The 18,703-nt window shown below is 40.5% G+C and overlaps 1 non-coding gene across 1 annotated transcript; it reads right to left on the bottom strand.

Annotated features, from left to right (window-relative positions):
* Window positions 1-1,004: 1,004 nt before the first annotated feature.
* Window positions 1,005-1,111, bottom strand: LOC148297678 (small nucleolar RNA R71). The gene has a single exon (XR_015833207.1). It is a non-coding gene; the product is annotated as a small nucleolar RNA R71 (small nucleolar RNA).
* Window positions 1,112-18,703: the final 17,592 nt, after the last annotated feature.

Genomic DNA, 18,703 nt, shown 5'->3' with positions numbered 1-18,703 from the left:
TAGTCTCCAAATCTGTTTTCCAACTCTTAAAACCACTCTTTGTTACACTTGTTTATTTGCTTTCATTTGCAATTTCAGTTTGCTCACTTCCTTTCACAATCACAATCACTCTCACTTTAATTTCTGTTTTAGACTTAACTTCCTAACTTCTTGAATTCGGTAATCTACGTACATAACTAATTTGAACTTCACAGTCTTCGTGGGTACGACCTCGTACTTGTCTTGCTATATTACTAATTGCCCCGTACAATTGCGAGTTAACATAATAATTAACAACAAATTTTGGCGCCGTTGCCGGGGACTGAACGAAAGTTCTTCCCTGGTTATGTGCCCAAGGTTACCCTATTTTTTTAGTGTTTCTAATTAATCTAATTTTCTGTTTCAGGTAGTTTATGTCTAAAAGACCGTTCCTTGAACAAGTGAGGTCTTCGTTCCAACGCTCCAGATCTTTGAACGCAGGACCATCGTTGCAACCCAACCGGGTGATCTCTGAAGTTCATAATCGTCTAGAAAGAGAGTTGTCAACTGCAAAAGAGCAAGCTCTTGCCACGTTTACAAGTATTGCTCTCCACACTGAACTTCCTGGTTCTTCACCTTCAAATTCGGAAGCAAGTTCAGACCAAGAAGAAGAAGAAGAGATGGCTGCCAATGAGTTCATGGGAGAACTTGATATCCCAACAATTCCAGCATCTCCTTCAAGCATTTTGCTGCCCACTGTAGCTCGAAATTATGAGCTTAAATCTTCTCATCTTAATATGCTGCCTTCCTTTTATGGTTTACCTAATGAAGATCCATTAACTCATATAAAGGATATTTTTAATGTTGTGAGTTCTTTTCCCTTGACAGGTGTGACAGAAGATCAACTTCGAATGAGAGTGTTTCCATACACTTTGAAGGATAAGGCGAAATATTGGTTGAATTCTTTAAAGCCTGGTTCACTCACTACATGGGCTGCCATTCAAAAGAAGTTCTTGGAGAAATACTTCTCCACGCAAAAGACCGACATGCTTAGGGATAAGATCTTGTTATTTGCACAGCAAGATGATGAATCGTTTTGTGAAGCATGGGAGAGATTCAATGGGCTGCTCAACCAATGTCCTCATCATGGGATTCCATTGAAGCTTCAAATGCGTATGTTTTATAAAGGACTAACCCCTTCTAGTCATAATATAGTCACCAATTTTGCAGGTGGTTCTTTTAAAACCAAAACTCCAGAAGAAACATACGAACTCTTTGAGGAGATAGCAATGGAGACCCAACATACGGATACAAGAGGTAAACGTGTTATTAGTGGTTCTAATGATGCTTCTAGTGTGCAGATTTCAAAACTGGAACAAAAGCTAGATGCTCTTCTTGCATTAAACTCAAGAAGCCCTCCGAAAGAAGTGTGTAGTATTTGCGAAACTCCTGACCATGCTACCATAGCTTGTCCACTTGGGGCTGGATATCCAGAATTTGTGCAAGAGCAAGCTAAGTTGGTAAATTCCTACAACCAAGGTCCAAGAAATGATCCATACTCTCAAAGTTATAATCCAGGTTGGAGGAATCATCCAAACTTTTCATGGAGGAATACTCAGAATCAAGCCAATCCCCCTTCATTCCAAAAGCCACAACAAACATCATCATTGGAGGATATAGTTAAGCAGATGGCAATCAACCAATCCAATTTCCAGCAAACTACACAAGCTACCATTACCAAATTGGAAGTTCAAATAGGCCAATTAGCTGCTGAAATAACTCAAAGAGCACCTGGGAAATGGCCAAGCCAGACCGAGATCAATCCAAAGAACCAAGAAGCCAAGGCCATTCATGTGCTCAGATCAGGTAAGATCATTGATAGTAAAGTTGATTCTAATCTTTCAAATGATGTTGTGATTGTAGAAGATGAAGAGGAGGAGACCACGGCTACAGAAGGGGAACATCTCAAAACTTCTCAATCTGCTCCTAATGCCAAATCAGATTCTCAGGAATCCAAACAATTCCAATTGCATAAGAGAGATGACAAATTTGTGCCACCACATCTTCAAGAAGATAGATACGTGCCACCCGCTCCATATGTTCCACCGATTCCATTTCCAGGCCGTCTTAAGAAAGCAAAGCAAGATAAGGCTTTTAAAGAGATTTATGATATTTTGAGTAAAGTTAATATCAATTTGCCTTTGCTTGATGTTATTGAACAGATTCCTGCATATGGAAAGTTCATCAAGGACTTGAAAACTCACAAGCTCAATTTCGCTCCAAATGAAGATGTAAAGCTTGACCAGAATGTAAGTGCTGTGTTGCAAAGGAAGCTTCCACCAAAACTAGTTGATCCTGGCAGCTTTGACATTCCCATTAACATTGGAGGCAATAAGGTTGGAAGAGCCATGTTGGACTTGGGAGCAAGTGTCAACCTAATGCCATATTCATTGTATCAAAAGCTTGGCTTAGAAGGGATGAAGAAGACTTCAATACGACTTGAACTAGCTGATCATTCTATAAAATATCCAAAAGGTATTGTAGAAGATATTTTAGTTCAAGTTAATACACTAATTCTCCCTGCTGATTTTGTAGTGATGGACATGGAAGACAATCCAAATGGAGATCATGTTGATCGCATTCTCCTAGGCAGGCCATTCATGGCCACTGCAGACACAGTTATCAAAGTGAAAGATAGCACCCTTTCCATGACTGTTCTGGGTGAAACTGTTGAATTTAAAATGCTTAATGCTCTATCTCAACCTTCTATCTCTCTTGATTCTTGCTTTTCAATTGATGTTGTGGATCATGAGGTTTCTTCCAAAATTTTGCAGAGAAAGTCTAATGATGCTCTAGAAGCTGTCTTAACACAAGAAGAGGAAGATCTTTGTGAACCGGAGTTCCAAGAAGTGGTGGCTGCCTTAGAAGTGTTTCAACCATACCCACCATCCTTTAGGCCACCACTCGAGCCTCTTGGACCATCATCCACGAAATTGGAGCCATCCATTATCACCCCACCAAAGCTAGAACTTAAACCACTGCCCAATCATCTTAAATATACTTATTTGGGTGCTAACGAAACTCTCCCTGTTATAATTGCTGCAGGTCTCACCTCACATGAAGAAGAGAGCTTAATTAAGGTTCTAAAAGAGCATAAAACAGCCATTGGGTGGACCATAGCAGACATCAAAGGAATTAGTCCAAGCATGTGCATGCACCGGATTCTAATGGAAGAAGACAGCAAACCATCCCGTGATGCCCAAAGGAGGCTAAATCCCAACATGAAAGAGGTGGTTAGAGCTGAAGTTTTAAAGCTACTCGATGTAGGAATCATCTACCCAATTTCAGATTCTAAGTGGGTGAGCCCTGTACAAGTTGTTCCGAAGAAGTCCGGAATCACCGTTGTGAAGAATGAGAAGAATGAGATAGTTCCTACACGAACTATCACTGGTTGGAGAGTTTGCATTGATTACAGGAAGTTGAACACATCCACTAGAAAAGATCATTTCCCCTTGCCTTTTATTGATCAAATGCTTGAACGTTTATCTGGCCATGCTTACTATTGTTTTCTTGATGGTTTTTCAGGTTATAATCAAATTCCCATTGCTCCGGAAGACCAAGAGAAAACCACATTCACATGCCCATTTGGTACGTTTGCTTATAGAAGGATGCCATTCGGTTTGTGCAATGCCCCAGCAACTTTCCAAAGATGCATGATGTCTATCTTTTCAGATATGGTGGAACGATTCATTGAGGTATTTATGGATGATTTTTCAGTTTTTGGTTCCTCTTTTGATAATTGTCTTCACCACTTGTCTCTAGTGCTTAAAAGATGCCAGGAAACAAACCTGATTTTGAATTGGGAGAAGTGTCACTTCATGGTGAGACAAGGCATTGTGCTAGGCCATGTGATTTCAAGCAAGGGAATTGAAGTGGATAAAGCCAAGATCGATCTCATCTCAAATCTGCCACCCCCTACCTCTGTGAAAGGAATTAGAAGCTTTCTAGGTCATGCTGGATTCTATAGAAGGTTCATCAAAAATTTCTCAAGCATTACAAGGCCATTGTGTAATCTCCTTGCTAAGGATGCTGTTTTTGAGTTTAATGAAGCTTGCATGGAAGCCTTTACTACCTTGAAGAGGGAGCTAACTTCAGCCCCTATTATCATAGCTCCAGATTGGTCTTTACCATTTGAAATAATGTGTGATGCCTCTGACTTTGCTATTGGTGCAGTTTTAGGTCAAAAGAAGAACAAGCTCCCCCATGTGATTCATTATGCTAGCCGGACCTTGAATGATGCTCAAATCAACTACTCCACAACAGAGAAGGAGTTCCTTGCTGTGGTTTTTGCTTTAGAAAAATTTCGTTCTTATCTTGTTGGTTCTAAAGTAATTGTTTATTCTGACCATGCAGCTCTTAGATACTTGCTCACTAAGAAGGACGCAAAACCACGCTTAATTAGATGGATTCTCTTGCTGCAAGAGTTCGATTTGGAAATTCGAGACAAGAAGGGATGTGAGAATGTGGTAGCTGATCATTTGAGCAGAATTGTGGTTGAAGAAAAAGGAGAAGCTGTGCTACCCTTGAATGAGACTTTCCCTGATGAACAACTATTTGCTGCCCAAGTCAAAGAACCATGGTATGCTGATTTTGTTAATTATCTTGCTTGTGGTGTTCTTAGAAATGATCTAACTTCTCAGGACAAGAAGAAGTTCTTTTCCATGGTGAAACATTATGTCTGGGATGAACCTTTCTTATTCAAGCATTGCCCGGATCAACTCATCAGAAGATGTGTTCCAGAAGAAGAGCAAGAAAGCATACTTAGGCATAGCCACGAATTGGCTTGTGGAGGTCACTTTGGAGCTAAGAAAACAGCACTTAAAATTCTCCAATCTGGTTTCTTTTGGCCCACTCTATTCAAAGATGCGTTTAATTTTTGTGTTAAGTGTGATAGGTGTCAAAGGATGGGGAACATAAGTCGCAGGAACGAAATGCCATTGAATAGCATACTTGTTGTGGAGCTCTTCGATGTGTGGGGTATTGATTTCATGGGACCATTCCCATCTTCCTTTGGTTGTACTTACATACTTGTTGCTGTTGATTATGTGTCTAAATGGGTGGAAGCCATAGCCACCAAAACCAATGATCATAAGGTGGTGCTCAAGTTCTTGAAGGATAATATTTTCACAAGGTTTGGTACTCCAAGGGCTGTCATTAGTGATGGAGGCAGCCACTTCTGTAACAAGCCATTCGAAGCACTCATGAAGAAGTACAACATCACCCATCGAGTCTCTACACCATATCATCCGCAAACTTCTGGTCAAGTGGAAATAAGCAATAGAGAAATTAAGCACATCCTGGAGAAGGTGGTGAACAATACAAGGAAAGATTGGGCAGCCAAGCTCAATGATTCATTATGGGCTTATAGGACTGCATATAAGACTCCCATTGGGATGAGCCCTTATCGTCTTGTGTTTGGGAAAGCTTGTCACCTGCCAATGGAGCTTGAACACAATGCTTTTTGGGCCATCAAGAAGTTAAATTTTGATCTAGACAAGGCAGGCCATGCAAGAAAGTTTCAGCTCAATGAATTGGAAGAAATTAGACATGAGTCTTATGAGAATGCAAAGCTTTACAAAGAACGAACCAAGAGTTACCATGACAGAAACATTCAACGGAAAGAGTTCTCCAAAGGTATGTCAGTTCTTTTGTTTAACTCACGATTGCGTCTCTTTCCAGGAAAATTGAAGTCTAGATGGCAAGGCCCATTCACCGTGGTCAATGTTTCTCCCTATGGAGCTGTGGAGATTCAAAACCCTAAAGACGGCTCAACTTTCAAAGTAAATGGACAACGTTTAAAGCCATTCTATGAGGGAATCTCAGCTGGCATTCAAACAGGCCATGTGGTGGATCAACTTCCCTTTGTACCATCAACTTAGCTGATCACATAATGTCTTGCCAAGACAGTAACTAAGGCGCTTCTTGGGAGGCAACCCATGTGTTCAAGAAGAAGGTGCTTGGTAGCAATCGACCTAATCGCATCAAGGGGGAGCATTTCTATCCTTTCTCTTTACTTGTTTTGTTTTTATTTTAGTCATTTTAAGTTTCTGTTTCTTTAAATAATTTTTTTTTCATATGAGCTAACTTTGGGTAACCCCAGTGAGCACCTCCGTCAATACAGTGTCTAGGAGTTCTTTAGGCGACACCTTCGGTGTCTAAGAAGTTTGGGTTTTAAGCGGGACCATTGTGACCCCTCCAACCTTCCCGGATCCCCTGGCTGTGTTTTCTGAGGCCCTTAACTGGTCATCCGTGAGTTGCTTGTATATTTGTGTTTTTTTTTTTTTTTTTTTCTTCTAAACTTTTTCTTAACTTTTCCCTTTATCATTTACTTGTTCTCAATCATCTTTACTTTGCTTTAACATTGAGGACAATGTTCAATTCAGGTCTGGGGGGAAGGTTTTCAAATTTCATTCATTTGTGTTTTCAATTTTTCGTTCATTTGTCACTAATATTTTTTTTTTTTTTTTTTTTAATGTCATACAATCGATGCTATGGAGCTGCCATTGAGGTTTTCATATCAGAATTTTGCACTTCACAAAGCTTTGGCTCCTAGAATTCTGGTGGCTAAAGTACCATGCTCAAATTCTCGAAGGAGAATAGTGGAGACTACCCTAGTGAGCTATATTGAGCCCAATTGCTTTCTTGAGAGGGTTTAAAGTGTTTCTATTTCTCATCCCAATTTATTTTCTTCATTTCACTCTAAATGATCTCATTATTCCATTTTCATTGAATACTAAGGATGATTCTCTTTTGCAGATATCATGTGCTTGCTCTCATTCATGAATGAACTCATTGAAGTGATGCTAGGCTATGTGTGCATAACCATTCGATGTGCTTTCTTTTCACCCTACCTATATGTGTGTTCCATCAACCCTCTTGAAGCCAAACACTTAAAGCCTTTTCTTCTATCACCCTCATCATTTCCCTACCTTTGTATCTCAATCTGAGATACTTCACCTATTGTAGCCATACCCTATAGCTTAGAAATATACCAAGGTGTGCCAAGATAAAGTTTGAAGCAAGGAAGTTGCTGCCATGTGCCTAAATGAAAGATGGTGTGATTCTGTGCAATGAAGTTAATGAAGATGCAGATCAAATCAACGAAGATGAAAGTGTTTCGATTTGATCTAAGTGTAAAAAAAATAAAATAAATAAATAAATAAATAAAGTCTATGCCAGGTGGTACCATGAAGTTTGCAGCCATGCCATTATAAGTCAATGCTACCTTGCAGATCAATGAAGAATGCAACCTTGGTATGTTCTTAAGTTACCTGTTTTTCCTTCCAATTCTTCCATTTCCCCTAACCTTACCTTTCATTACAAACCTTGTGAAAGACCTAGCTAATCTTTGAGGATGTATTCATGGGTGCTGGTAGGTATGTGTGTATCTCTATTCTTAGTATTTGATTCCCTTCATGAGATCTAACCAAATATTGTGCTTCTATTTCATATACTCACTTAAGCTTGTTTGAGAGAATAAAACCATTGATTCTGAGTGATTGAGTGTTATCTGTGAGAATTAGAGTCGAAGCATGTTCTTTATTCAAGGTTTGAGTGTGCTTGCTTTGAAACCGTGTGCCTTTGAGCTATAGCTTCCACATTACACACTGATTGATCACCTATCTTGGCAACTCTACGGTGTTGGAGGTATGACTAAAGTTTTCTTTCATTCTCATTAGTTGATTTCAAGTTTTACTAACCACTTTGTTTTGTAGAGTTAGTAATGCGTTTGTGGGTATCGTTTCTGTTAAACCCTCAGGAGACACAACTCCTCCTACTAGGGATGCCTAGAGGTTTAAAGGCTTGTTGCATACGCTCAATGCAATCGAGTTACCTACGAAAGTGGTTTAGTTAACTTTTTGTTTTTAACTTTGTTTTGTGTTGTTTTGCTCGAGGACTAGCAAAATCTAGGTTTGGGGGTATTTGATCGGTTCATAATTGTATATCATTTTGTACCCTTCTAACTTATGATTTGGTTATGTTTTGAGTTAAACTTGTGCTTTTAATCCTTTTTGTGTTTATCTTTCAGTTAATTGACATTTAGGTAACAATGATGACTTTGGATAGGAAATGATGCAATCCATGCATGTTAAGGCTTGATTTGGGTGAATGGAAGAAGGGCTTAAAGACAAACACATTTTGGCTACAACTCCTTTCCAGCCCAATTTCGTAGGTCAGCTTCTTGGCCTTGGATCAGCATGCTATGGGGCTTGGATGAGGTGAAGATCTTCATGAAACTTGTTCCAATGGGTGTCTAGTACAACATATCTAAATTTGAGCCCCATTGGATAAGTTTTGAAACCTCTGGCCTTCCTACACCAAGTCTGGTTCAGAAGACTCGTTTTTGTTCAACAACCAAAAGAAGACCACATGGGTTGGCAGCAAAAGGCAGCCACAATTGATCACCTTTGATCCCATGTGAAGAAAGCTTGAGGTGCAGCAAAAGAAGTATGGGATGGGATTGATTCCAACCACACTAACATAGACAAGATGAAGTGGGAGTTATGGGTTGTATTAAATGAGGAATGGTGGTGTTGGATTTCATCATGATGTTCCTCCCTCTTAGCCCTATAAATAGAGGAGTCTTCAAGCTACAAAATTCACTTCAGCCATCCTCCACACTTCCATCATCCAGAAATCATCCTCATACATTCCCACAACCCCAAACACTCAAGCAATCAACCCAATACTCTAAACTGCCCCAAAATCACCAAAACAGCTCCAGAAAACCTCCCTTCCATTTCCCTACGAATTTCCTCTTTCTCAGCCATCACCACTCACTCAAGCTCATCTCAAATCCCCTCCATATCCTTCATACATCCTTCTAGACGTGGAGAAGCTCTTGGAGAAGCATTGGACACTACAAGAACTTCAGAAAAGGGTTTTTCTACTCTTATGGCATTCATTATGTTTTCCCATTTCTATTTTAGTTTCTTTTCCATTATGAGTAGCTAAATCCATAACTAGGGCTTCGATGTAACCTAACATGAATATTCTGGGTTTATAAGTTTGGAGTTTCAAGTTTGATTCATGATTCATGTTCTTATTCATTATGCTTATAAGTTAACATGCTTGTTTGAATGATTGATCACCATTAGAACTTGTTTGTTAACTATCTTGGTTTGAATTAAGAGTAGACACCATGCTTTAATTCGAATTGAACTATGAATAGGAAGAGTATGTATGGACATTCGACAACAGGGATTAGATACATGCTTGGTTGTTTAAATTGTTCTTCTATGCTTAATGGGTTCCTAATGCTTAATTTTAGGTTAGACAACAAATGATCAAATTAGGGAATTAGGAACACAAGGTTAGGACCAAACACCATGGCCTAATCATACTTTAGCTAGAATCAATCTTTGAATCTGAATTAGACTTGTTACTTGACTCCATATAACCCAGAATTGAATTGTTATGGTGATTCGAATGCCCTAGTCTCCAAATCTGTTTTCCAACTCTTAAAACCACTCTTTGTTACACTTGTTTATTTGCTTTCATTTGCAATTTCAGTTTGCTCACTTCCTTTCACAATCACAATCACTCTCACTTTAATTTCTGTTTTAGACTTAACTTCCTAACTTCTTGAATTCGGTAATCTACGTACATAACTAATTTGAACTTCACAGTCTTCGTGGGTACGACCTCGTACTTGTCTTGCTATATTACTAATTGCCCCGTACAATTGCGAGTTAACATAATAATTAACAACAAAAACACCAACCACTCCAATTTGGAACGAAATGCCGTTGAACTTGAATTGTCCAATTTGCAACACCTATTGATTTCGGATCGAGCCCAAAACTTGGGCAACATCATAATATGGTGGGAGGAGTCATTTGGTGACTTTTGAGTGAAATCCAATCGCTAGAAGTATGGAAAACACCAACCACTCCAATTTGGAACGAAATGCCGTTGAACTTGAATTGTCCAATTTGGAACACCTATTGATTTCGGATCGAGCCCAAAACTTGGGCAACATCATAATATGGTGGGAGGAGTCATTTGGTGAGTTTTGAGTGAAATCCAATCGCTAGAAGTATGGAATACAACAACCACTCCAATTAGGAACGAACTGCCGTTGAACTTGAATTGTCCAATTTGGAACACCTATTGATTTCGGATCGAGCCCAAAACTTGGGCAACATCATAATTTGGTGGGAGGAGTCATTTGGTGAGTTTTGAGTGAAATCCAATCGCTAGAACTATGGAATACACCAACCACTCCAACTAGGAACGAACTGCCGTTGAACTTGAATTGTCCAATTTGGAACACCTATTGATTTCGGATCGAGCCCACAACTTGGGCAACAACATAATATGGTGGGAGGAGTCATTTGGTGAGTTTTGAGTGAAATCCAATCGCTAGAAGTATGGAATACACTAACCACTCCAATTAGTAACGAACTGCCGTTGAACTTGAATTGTCCAATTTCTCACACCTATTGATTTCGGATCGAGCCCCAAACTTGGGCAACATCATAATATGGTGGGAGGAGTCATTTTGCCAGTTTTGAGTGAAATCCAATCGGTAGAAGTATGGAATACACCAACCACTCCAATTAGGAACGACATGCCATTGAAATTGAATTGACCAATTTCTCACACCTATTGATTTCGGATCGATCCCAAAACTTGTGCAACATCATAATATGGTGGGAGGAGTCATTTGGTTCGTTTTGAGTGAAATCCAATCGCTAGAAGTACGGAATACACCAACCACTCCAATTAGGAACGAACTGCCGTTGAACTTGAATTGTCCAATTTCTCACACCTATTGATTTCGGATCGAGCCCCAAACTTGGGCAACATCATAATATGGTGGGAGTAGTCATTTGGTGAGTTTTGAGTGAAATCGAATGGCTAGAAGTATGTAATACACCAACCACTCCAATTAGGAACGAACTGCCGTTGAACTTGAATTGTCCAATTTGGAACACCTATTGATTTCGGATCGAGCCCAAAACTTGGGCAACGTCATAATATGGTGGGAGGAGTCATTTGGTGAGTTTTGAGTGAAATCCAATCGCTAGAAGTATGGAATTCACCAACCACTCCAATTAGGAACGAACTGCCGTTGAACTTGAATTGTCAAATTTGGAACACCTACTGGTTTCGGATCGAGCCCAAAACTTGGGCAACATCATAATATGGTGGGAGGAGTCATTTGGTGAGTTTTGAGTGAAATCCAATCGCTAGAAGTATGGAATACACCAACCACTCCAATTAGGAACGAACTGCCGTTGAACTTGAATTGTCCAATTTGGAACACCTATTGATTTCGGATCGAGCCCAAAACTTGGGCAACATCATAATATGGTGGGAGGAGTCATTTGGTGAGTTTTGAGTGAAATCCAATCGCAAGAAGTATGGAATACACCAACCACTCCAACTAGGAACGAACTTCCGTTGAACTTGAATTGTCCAATTTCTCACACCTATTGATTTCGGATCGAGCCCAAAACTTGGGCAACATCATAATATGGTGGGAGGAGTCATTTGGTGAATTTTGAGTGAAATCCAATCGCAGGAAGTATGGAATACACCAACCACTGCAATTAGGAACGAACTGCCGTTGAACTTGAATTGTCCAATTTCGAACACCTATTGATTTCGGATCGAGCCCAAAACTTGGGCAACATCATAATATGGTGGGAGGCGTCATTTGGTGAATTTTGAGTGAAATCCAATCGCAGGAAGTATGGAATACACCAACCACTGCAATTAGGAACGAACTGCCGTTGAACTTGAATTGTCCAATTTCGAACACCTATTGATTTCGGATCGAGCCCAAAACTTGGGCAACATCATAATATGGTGGGAGGAGTCAATTGGTGAGGTTTGAGTGAAATCCAATCACTAGAAGTATGGAATACACCAACCACTCCAATTAGGAACGAACTGCCGTTGAACTCTAATTGTCAAATTTGGAAGACCTTGATTTCGGATCGAACCCAAAACTTGGCCAACATCATAATATGGTGGGAGGAGTCAATTGGTGAGTTTTGATTGAAATCCAATCGCTAGAAGTATGGAATACACCAACCACTCCAATTAGGAACGAACTGCCGTTGAACTTGAATTGTCCAATTTGGAACACCTATTGATTTCGTATCGAGCCCAAAACTTGGGCAACGTCATAATATGGTGGGAGGAGTCATTTGGTGAGTTTTAAGTGAAATCCAATCGCTAGAAGTATGGAATACACCAACCACTCCAATTAGGAACGAACTGCCGTTGAACTTGAATTGTCCAATTTGGAACACCTATTGATTTCGTATCGAGCCCAAAACTTGGGCAACGTCATAATATGGTGGGAGGAGTCATTTGGTGAGTTTTAAGTGAAATCCAATCGCTAGAAGTATGGAATACACCAACCACTCCAATTAGGAACGAACTGCCGTTGAACTCTAATTGTCAAATTTGGAAGACCTATTGATTTCGGATCGAGCTCAAAACTTGGGCAACATAATAATATGGTGGGAGGAGTCATTTGGTGAGTTTTGAGTGAAATCCAATCGCTTGAAGTATGGAATACACCAACAATTGCAATTAGTGACGAACTGTCGTTGAACTTGAATTGTCCATTTTGGAACACCTATTGATTTCGGATTGAGCCCAAAAGTTGGGCAACATCATAATATGGTGGGAGGAGTCAATTGGTGAGGTTTGAGTGAAATCCAATCGCTAGAAGTATGGAATACACCAACCACTCCAATTAAGAACGAACTGCCGTTGAACTCAAATTGTCAAATTTGGAAGACCAATTGATTTCGGATCGAGCCCAAAACTTGGGCAACATCATAATATGGTGGGAGTAGTCAATTGGTGAGTTTTGAGTGAAATCCAATCGCTAGAAGTATGGAATACACCAACCACTCCAATTAGGAACGAACTGCCGTTGAACTTGAACTGTCCAATTTGGAACACCTATTGATTTCGTATCGAGCCCAAAACTTGGACAACGTCATAATATGGTGGGAGGAGTCATTTGGTGAGTTTTGAGTGAAATCCAATCGCTAGAAGTATGGAATACACCAACCACTCCAATTAGGAACGAACTGCCGTTGAACTTGAATTGTCCAATTTGGAACACCTATTGATTTCGGATCGAGCCCAAAACTTGGGCAACATCATAATATTGTGGGAGGAGTCATTTGGTGAGTTTTGAGTGAAATCCAATCGCTTGAAGTATGGAATACACCAACCACTGCAATTAGGAACGAACTGCCGTTGACCTTGAATTGTCCAATTTGGAACACCTATTGATTTCGGATCGAGCCCAAAACTTGGGCAACATCATAATATGGTGGGAGGAGTCAATTGGTGAGGTTTGAGTGAAATCCAATCACTAGAAGTATGGAATACAACAACCACTCCAATTAGGAACGAACTGCCGTTGAACTTGAATTGTCCAATTTGGAACACCTATTGATTTCGGATAGAGCCCAAAACTTGGGCAACATCATAATATGGTGGGAGGAGTCATTTGGTGAGTTTTGAGTGAAATCCAATCGCTAGAAGTATGCAATACACCAACCACTCCAATTAGGAACGAACTGCCGTTGAACTTGAATTGTCCAATTTGGAACACCTATTGATTCCGGATCGAGCCCAAAACTTGGGCAACATCATAATATGGTGGGAGGAGTCATTTGGTGAGTTTTGAGTGAAATCCAATCCCTAGAAGTATGGAATACACCAACCACCCCAATTAGGAACGAACTTCCGTTGAACTTGAATTGTCCAATTTCTCACACCTATTGATTTCGGATCGAGCCCAAAACTTGGGCAACATCATAATATGGTGGGAGGAGTCAATTGGTGAGTTTTGAGTGAAATCCAATCCCTAGAAGTATGGAATACACCAACCACTCCAATTAGGAACGAACTTCCGTTGAACTTGAATTGTCCAATTTGTTACACCTATTGATTTCGGATCGAGCCCAAAACTTGGGCAACATCATAATATGGTGGGAGGAGTCAATTGGTGAGTTTTGAGTGAAATCCAATCCCTAGAAGTATGGAATACACCAACCACTCCAATTAGGAACGAACTGCCGTTGAACTTGAATTGTCCAATTTCTCACACCTATTGATTTCGGATCGAGCCCAAAACATGGGCAACATCATAATATAGCGGGAGGAGTGATTTGGTTAGTTTTGAGTGAAATCCAATCGCTAGAAGTATGGAATACACCAACCACCCCAAGTAGGAACGAACTGCCGTTGAACTTGAATTGTCCAATTTGGACGACCTATTGATTTCGGATCGAGCCCAAAACTTGGGCAACATCATAATATGGTGGGAGGAGTCAATTGGTGAGTTTTGAGTGAAATCCAATCGCTAGAAGTATGGAATACACCAACCACTCCAATTAGGAACGATCTGCCGTTGAACTTGAATTGTCCAATTTCACACACCTATTGAGTTCGGATCGAGCCCCAAACTTGGGCAACATCATAATATGGTGGGAGGAGTCATTTGGTGATTTTTGAGTGAAATCCAATCGCTAGAAGTATGGAATACACCAACCACTCCAATTAGGAACGAACTGCCGTTGAACTTGAATTGTCCAATTTCTCACACCTATTGATTTCGGATCGAGCCCAAAACTTGGGTAACATCATAATATGGCGGTAGGAGTCATTTGGTTAGTTTTGAGTGAAATCCAATAGCTAGAAGTATGGAATACCCCAACCACTCCAATTAGGAACCAACTGCCGTTGAACTTGAATTGTCCAATTTCTAACGCCTGTTGATTTCGGATTGACCCCCAAAATTCGGCAACATCATAATATGGTGGGAGGAGTCATTTGCTGAGTTTTGAGTGAAATCCAATTGCAAGAAGTATGGAATACACTAACCACTCCAATTAGGAACGAACTGCCGTTGAACTTGAATTGTCCAATTTCTCACACTTATTGATTTTGGATCGAGCCCCAAACTTGGGCAACATCATAATATGGTGGGAAGAGTCATTTGGTGAGTTTTGGGTGAAATCCAACTGCTAGAAGTATGGAATACACCAACCACTCCAATTAGGAACGGACTGCCGTTGAACTTGAATTGTCCAATTTCTCACACCTATTAATTTCAGATCGATCCCCAAACTTGGGCAACATCAGAATATGGTGGGACGAGTCATTTCGTGAGTTTTGAGTGCAATCCAATCGCTAGAAGTATGGAATACGCCAACCACTCCAATTAGGAACGAATTGCCGTTGAACTTGAATTGTCCAATTTCTTTCACCTCTTGATTTCGGATCGAGCCCAAAACTTGGGCAACCTCATAATATGGTGGGAGGAGTCATTTGGTGAGTTTTGAGTGAAATCCAATTGCAAGAAGTATGGAATACACCAACCACTCCAATTAGGAACGAACTGCCGTTTAACTCGAATTGTCCAATTTCTTTCACCTATTGATTTTGGATCGAGTCCAAAACTTGGGCAACATCATAATATGGTGGGAGGAGTCATTTGGTGATTTTTAAGTGAAATCCAATCGCTAGAAGTATGGAATACACCAACCACTCCAATTAGGAACGAACTGCCGCTGAACTTCAATTGTCCAATTTCTCACACCTATTGATTTCAGATCGAGCCCAAAACTTGGGCAACATCTTAATATGGTGGGAGGAGTCATTTGGTGAGTTTTGAGTGAAATCCAATTGCTAGAAGTACAGAATACACCAACCACTCCAATTAGGAACGAACTGCCGTTGAACATGAATTGTCCAATTTCTCACACCTATTGATTTTTATCTAGCCCCAAACATGGCCAACATCATAATATGGTGGGAGGAGTCATTTGGTGAGTTTTGAGTGAAATCCAATCGCTAGAAGCGTGGAATACACCAACAACTCCAATTAGGAACGAACTGCCGTTGAACTTGAATTGTCCAATTTCTCACACCTATTGATTTCGGATCGAGCCCCAAACTTGGGCAACATCATAATATGGTATGAGGAGTCATTTGGTGAGTTTTGAGTGAAATCCAATCGCTAGAAGTTTGGAATACACCAACTACTCCAATTTGGAACGAACTGTGGTTGAACTTGAATTGTCTAATTTCTCACACCAATTGATTTCGGATCGAGCCCAAAACTTGGGCAACATGGTAATCTGGTGTCAGGAGTCATTTGGTGAGCTTTGAGTGAAATCCAATCGCTAGAAGTATGGAATACACCAACCACTCCAATTAGGAACGAACTGCCGTTGAACTTGAATTGTCCAATTTCTCACACCTATTGATTTCGTATCGAGCCCAAAACTTGGGCAACACGATAATCTGGTGTTAGGAGTCAGTTGGAGAGTTTTGAGTGAAATCCAATCGCTAGATGTATGGAATACACCAACCACTCCAATTAGGAATGAACTGCCGTTGAACTTGAATTGTCCAATTTCTCACACCTATTAATTTCGGATCGAGCCCAAAACTTGGGCAACAAGATAATATGGTGGGAGGAGAGATTTCGTGAGTTTTGAGGGAAATCCAAACTCTAGATGTATGGAATACACCAACCACTCCAATTAGGAACGAACTGCCGTTGAACTGGAATTGTCCAATTTCTCACACCTATTGATTTCGGATCGAGCCCAGAACTTGGGTAACTTCATAATATGGTGGGAGGAGTCATTTGGTTAGTTTTGAGTGAAATCCAGTCTTTAGAAGTACAGAATACACCAACCACTTCAATTAGGAATGAACTGCCGTTGAACTTGAATTGTCCAATTTCTCACACCTATTGATTTCGGATCGAGCCCAAAACTTGGGCAACATCATAATATTGTGGGAGGAGTCATTTGGTGAGTTTTGAGTGAAATCCAATCGCTAGAAGTATGGAATACACCAACCACTCCAATTAGGAACGAACTGCCGTTGAACTTGAATTGTCCAATTTCTCACACCTATTGATTTCGGATCGAGCCCCAAACTTGGGCAACATCATAATATGGTGGGAGGAGTCATTTGGTGAGTTTTGAGTGAAATCCAATCGCTAGAAGTATGGCATACACCAACCACTCCAATTAGGAACGAACTGCCGCTGAACTTGAATTGTCCAATTTCTCACACCTATTGATTTCGGATCGAGCCCAAAACTTGGGCAACATGATAATCTGGTGTTAGGAGTCAGTTGGTGAGTTTTGAGTGAAATCCAATCGATAGAAGTATGGAATACACCAACCACTCCGATTAGGAACGAACTGGCGTTGAAATTGAATTGACCAATTTCTCACACCTATTGATTTCAGATCGATCCCAAAACTTGGGCAACATCATAATATGGTGGGAGGAGTCATTTGGTGAGTTTTGAGTGAAATCCAATCGCTAGAAGTATGGAATACACCAACCACTCCAATTAGGAACGAACTGCCGTTGAACTTGAACTGTCCAATTTCTCACACCTATTGATTTCGGATCGAGCCCCAAACTTGGGCAACATCGTAATATGGTGGGGGGAGTCATTTGGTGAGTTTTGAGTGAATTCCAATCGCTAGAAGTATGGAATACACCAACAACTCCAATTAGGAACGAACTGCCGTTGAACTTGAATTGTCCAATTTCTCACACCTATTGATTTCGGATCGAGCCCAAAACTTGGGCAACATGATAATCTGGTGTTAGGAGTCAGTTGGTGAGTTTTGAGTGAAATCCAATCGATAGATGTATGGAATACACCAACCACTCCAATTAGGAACGAACTGTCGTTGAACTTGAATTGTCCAATTTCTCACACCTATTGATTTCGGATCGAGCCCAAAACTTGGACAACATGATAATCTGGTGTTAGGAGTCAGTTGGAGAGTTTTGAGTGAAATCCAATCGCTAGGGGTACGGAATACACCAACCACTCCAATTAGGAACGAACTGCCGTTGAACATGAATTGTCCAATTTCTCACACCTATTAATTTCGGATCGAGCCCAAAACTTGGGCAACATCATAATATTGTGGGAGGAGTCATTTGGTGTGTTTTGAGGGAAATCCAATCACTATATGTGTGGAATAAACCAACCACCCCAATTAGGAACGAACTGCCGTTGAACTTGAATTTTCCAATTTCTCACACCTATTGATTTCGGATCGAGCCCAAAACTTGGCCAACATCATAATATGGGGGGAGGAGTCATTTGGTGAGTTTTGAGTGAAATCCAATCGCTAGAAGTATGGAATACAACAACTACTCCGGTTAGGAACGAACTGGCGCTGAAATTGAATTGACCAATTTCCTACTCCTATTGATTTCGGATTGAGCCCAAAACTTGGGCAACATCATAATATGGTGGGAGGAGTCATTTGGTGAGTTTTGAGTGAAATCCAATCGCTAGAAGTATGGAATACACCAACCACTCCAATTAGGAACGAACTGCCGTTGAACTTGAATTGTCCAATTTCTCGCACCTATCGATTTCGGATAGAGCCCCAAACTTGGGCAACATCATAATATGGTGGGAGGAGTCATTTGGTGAGTTTTGAGTGAAATCCAATCGCTAGAAGTATGGCATACACCAACCACTCCAATTAGGAACGAACTGCCGTTGAACTTGAATTTTCCAATTTGGAACACCTATTGATTTCGGATCAAGCCCAAAACTTGGGCAACATCATAATATGGCAGGAGGAGTCATTTGGTGAGTTTTGAGTGAAATCCAATCGCTAGAAGTATGGAATCCAACAAC

Source organism: Prunus avium, chromosome 1 (genome assembly GCF_965620075.1).
Source record: "Prunus avium chromosome 1, drPruAviu1.hap1.1, whole genome shotgun sequence".
In the NCBI taxonomy this organism is placed as follows: domain Eukaryota; kingdom Viridiplantae; phylum Streptophyta; class Magnoliopsida; order Rosales; family Rosaceae; genus Prunus; species Prunus avium.
Note: the sequence above shows the minus strand (reverse complement) of the source record. Positions and strands in the feature narration are given on the sequence as shown.